Source organism: Mus caroli, chromosome 14 (assembly GCF_900094665.2).
Source record: "Mus caroli chromosome 14, CAROLI_EIJ_v1.1, whole genome shotgun sequence".
NCBI lineage: Eukaryota > Metazoa > Chordata > Mammalia > Rodentia > Muridae > Mus > Mus caroli.
Window position 1 is genome coordinate 67902651 of NC_034583.1, and position 4924 is coordinate 67907574.

The following is a 4924-nucleotide window of genomic DNA, read 5'->3' on the forward strand; positions in this document are numbered from 1 at the left end:
AATATGCGAAGGGGGAATACAACAGCAAATCATTAATAAGAAACACAAAAGCGGGAGTGTATGGAATTACACAGTTCAAGCTCTAGAAGAAAATGACTGTGAACAAAGTTTTGAGACCCAACCAAAATATTTTAACCTGATGGATAAATTAAGGCAATTATTATCAACAAAGGCAGTATTGTAGAAAAATTTTAAAGGAATACTAAATATGCAGGAAAAACAAAGTCTCATCCACAGAGACACAGAAAAGGATATATTCCATAAGAGACCAAAAAGAGTTTGAAAGAAAATAGTCAGCACAATCAGAAAACCTTACTACCTCAGAGGAGGGATACAGGAATATTATGACTAGCCAGTCAGAAAATCAACTAACAACATCATAGGGGATGACCTTAAGTACAAATGATCTCAACTCTCAAGACACAGAATAACTCATGGAATTAATAAAACAAAGAACATCTATTGTCTTCAAGAAATACACTTAACCAGCAAAGACAAAACAAACAAAAAATGAAAACAACAGCAACAAAACAGAGTCAAAAGGTGAAAGTCAGCATAGCAAACAAATGGAAGCTGTGTACATGCTAGGGTAGCAATTCTTGTACCTGTTAAGGTAGATATCAAACCAAAACTAGAGATAAAGAGGGCCACTACATATAATAAAAGAAACAGTTCATTGGGGGAGACAGAACAACTGCAAATACCACTCGCTGAATGTTAGGATTAGAAATTTCATAAGACAAACGCTGAAAGGTAGGAAAACTACTTGACACAGATTCTGACACAATCATGAAGGTAGACTCGGGCTCTCCCAATCTAATATTGGCAGAGAAACTGCAAAGCTAAATTATACCATAGATCACCTGGAATTAAATGGTGTCCATCCAACAGACAGTCAGTACATGCTTAGCAGGACAGGGATTGAATACCCTCTAACACTGACCACAAAACAAACCTTAGCAAATACAGAAACTTAAAATACAGAGGAAAGAAGGACTCATTCCTTCTATCTTATGAGACTACAGTGGAATAAAACTGAAAATCATCAAGAGAAATGCAGAAACTATACAAATGTTTGGAGAGTGAGCCCTGGAAGAAAATCACAGAGGAACTTAAAAACATTTGTAGGGTCGAATGCAAAATGAAACACAGTCAACCAGACCCTCTAGGATACAGCCAAGGGCTTCCGAAGAAGAATGTTTATGACTTATCAAAATTAAATTCAGAAGATAGGAACAATTTAAACAGACCTGTAATGAGCAAGAGATCAAAGTGCTAAGTAGATTTCCCCCCAAGGAAAACCTGGGTCCATGTGGAGTCACTGCTAAAGTCTACCAGTCTTGTGAGGAAGATCTAGCACCAACACTGCCAACCTTCCCACCAGGTAGAAAGGACAGGAACACAACTGCCCAGGGATCAAAGATCCTAACCTGAAATTCTGATACTGCTAGAGAAAAATATTCCAAAGCCAGCAGATACTGGAAGTCTTAAAATAGGACTCTAATAGCACAGGAATTTGCAAACGAATTACATGAAATAAAAAAGGTTTTGCATAGCAAAGGGAACTGTCAGCAGGAGAACGAGCAGGTTACAGAGTACAGAGCCTTCACCAGCTCTACTTATCCATGGCATAAAACTAAACAATAAAGCCGCCTGTCAATAAATGAGCTCATGAAATGAACAGATCCTTCTCAAAAGAATCACAAATGTCCAGAACTATACTGAAAACACATCCAACACCTTTAGCCAGCAGAGACATGAACGTTAAAACTAATTTAAGACTCTACATAACCCTTGTCAGAAAGACAAAGCTGGAGAGATGGCTCCACGGGTTAGAACACTGGCTGCTCTTTCTGGTCGTCTGAGTTTGATTCCTGACACCCACGGGACGGCTCCAGTCTCAGGGGATCTGACATTCTCTTCTGGCCTCTCTGGTCACGGCACACATGTGGTGCACAGACATACGTGCAGATAAAATACCTACACATGTAAAAATAAAGTAAATAGAAAAAAATGACGAGTGCTGATGAGGGTGTGGGGAAAGTTGAGCACATCTTCACTGTTGGTGGGAGTGTATACTGGACAGCCATTGTAGAAACCAGCATGGAGGTTTCACACAAACTAGACAGTGAGGACATGACGTTGGGAGGGTGACATACTGGGACAATCTGGGGAAGAGTTGGAGGGCAGAGTGAAGGGTGGTTACGATCATATTTCATTCTAAACATGCATTAAACTCTCAAAAGATTATACATAAAGGAAAAAAACCAGAACAGCTTTGCGACTCAGCTAGTTTGTTTCCGGGCATATACCCAAAAGACTCTATCCTGCCACAAAGACACATAACCCTGCACAATTATTCCTATTCTAGTCACAATAGCAAGGATTTGGAACTAGCCTCATTGATCATCAACAAAGGAATGGATAACAAAAATACAGTTCATACACACAATATTTTATTTAGCCATAATGAAGTTATCAAACTTGTAGGAAAATTGAGAGATCTGGAATTATTTTATGCTGGCCAAAATAATCCAGACTGGGAATAACAAACACTGCATGTTTTTTTTTTCTTATATATAAATATAAATTCTAACTTTTACTGTTTATGTAAACATACATATATATGTATCTGTAAATTTGTGGTCCTAGGTGTGGATATAGGTGTTGATACTAGAAAGGGAACATAAAAAGAGGACTGAGAAAGGGAGAAATATTAAAGCCCATGAGACAGGAAAGAGGGGCTACTGGGAGTTGAAGGGGACACAAGGGGACAGGGAAGGGGAGGGGAAGGATCAGCAAAAACATGGCGCTTGAGAATGCCATAAGGAAACCTAAGAAAGTATGTATCTCCCTGCTGCATCTGCTTCAAATGAGAAAGCTGTCTTCATTTCAATTCCCTGTGCTGGGCTCCATTCCTAAACAAAAGTTGGCATCTACCAAATACTTAACTGAACAGCCCTGGCCTTGATTTATAGACAAATACAGAGAATTAAACTCAAGAATGACATCGCATTGGGTTTTTTTCATCAGTTGTCATAAGAATTAGACCAAGATCACTGGGCTTTGGATAACAGTGAGAGCATACCCTAAAGATGAATTATCTTTTGTAATCCTCATGGTTTTATATAAATCAAAAAGCTAAGTATTTTCTTTTGCAGCCAGTGTGGAAGGATGCAGGAAACATTTATGCAAAATTCCAGCCAAGAATCTGTAAAATACACACAGAAATAAAACGTTAGCGCCTAGCTAGTGTTTTTAGAATATCAAGGTAAGAATCATAAAGTCCATTAAAATGTTTTGTACATTACAAACTAAAGCCATCCTAAAGAGTAAAAACATACACCAACTGAGTTAAACTATAGAGAAACTGAGTATGTGCTACGTCACCGCCATGAAATTGCTTTATAGAAGTCTAAAGGACTTTCTTTCTGTAAACAGCATTGAATGGGAGCTAGGACGCCTTCATTTCTGTTGTCAGCATCTGCCTTTGCTCTCCAGTGACCGAGCTGACTAGATGAGACAGAAACTCCATGCTCTACACAACATAAAAGATTTATTGAGTCGAAGAGATGCTGAGTCAGCGGATTAAAGGCTCTTCCCCCAACCTTAATGACCTGAGTCAGATCTCTGGAAGCCTTACAGTAATAGAAGAGAACAGACTCCTGAAACTTGTCATCTACCTTCACATATGTACATGCCATGAGTATGTATGAGTGCATGTGTACATACACACACACAAACACACACACACAGAGACACACAGAGTACAAAATATTAAAAATAACTTACTCTCTGCCCCTTTAAAGAAAAATTCCAACAGTACCATATTTGGCAGGAGTTATTCAGTATATTGAAAAGTTAGTTTATATATTTGTAATTTTTTATTCTATAATTTAGAATTTTATGTAAAAGTTTTATTATATTTTTATTATTTAAAACAATTATAAATATATTTTGATCATATTATTCTCCTCTCTCAAGTTGCTCTTGCCCTCTCTAACTACCCAAATTTAAGTTCTTTCTCATGAAAGAGAAATATACCAAAAGCCCCCAAATACAAGAAAACAAAATAAAACTACATTAAAAAAAGAAAAACAGACAAGCAAAACCTAACATATTGTAACCAAATAAAATTAAATAAAAATACCTATGAAGTCCAATTATGTCTGCTAACTCCTCCTGAACACGAGGCCTGTTTTGGAATAGTTGACATGCTCAGTGTCACTCCATTGCAGATAACTGATTTTCTCTCTCAGGTATAAGAGACAGTTCAGTTGTTAACCTTTACCCTAGTGGCTAGGTTCATTCACTCACTCACTCTTTCATTCATTCATTCATTTAAAAAAACTGTAACAAAATAAAATATAGTAAGACAAAACCTATTACATCAAAGCCAAACAAGACAGACCGTCAGAAGAAAGGGAGCCCAAGAGAGGACACAGAGTCAGAGACCCACCCACTCACTCAGATGCTCAGGAATCCCGTAAAAACACTAAACTGGAAGCCATCATTCAAGTGCAGGAGACCTGGTTCAGACTGACACAGGCCCTGCGCATGCTGCTTCAGTCTCTGAGCTCATATGAGCTTGGCTCATGTTGATTTAGAGGGCCTTATTTTCTTGGTGTCCTCCATCTCATGGCTCTTACGCAATTTCCAAATCCTCTTCTCTGAGGTTCTCCAAGCTCCAAGGGGAGGAATTTGATGGAGACATCCCATTTAGGACTGAGAGTTCCAAGGTCTCTCACTCTGTATAATGTCAGGCTGGGGGTGTATTTGTTTCCCTCTGTTGCAGGAGGAAGACTCTCTAATGATGGCTGATCAAGTCACTAGTCTATGAGCATAGCCGAATATCATTAGGAGTTGTCATTCCATCATTCCATTTTTTTCTTTAGACCAGTATTATGTGGGTTTTTTTGTCCTA

The 4924-nt window shown here is 38.3% G+C and overlaps 1 protein-coding gene across 5 annotated transcripts in view; it reads right to left on the reverse strand.

The window, feature by feature from the left end:
* Nucleotides 1-2434: 2434 nt before the first annotated feature.
* Nucleotides 2435-4924, reverse strand: part of Lacc1 (laccase domain containing 1) — a 12185-nt gene continuing 9695 nt past the window's right edge. For 4 of the 5 annotated variants that reach the window (XM_029469197.1, XM_021182395.2, XM_029469199.1 and 1 more), the window contains one exon: nucleotides 2435-3211. The gene's annotated coding sequence lies outside the window, so the exon portion shown is untranslated. Of the gene's footprint in view, nucleotides 3212-4150; nucleotides 4196-4924 lie in introns of all 5 variants that reach the window. The other variant, XM_029469198.1, reaches the window with a different exon arrangement.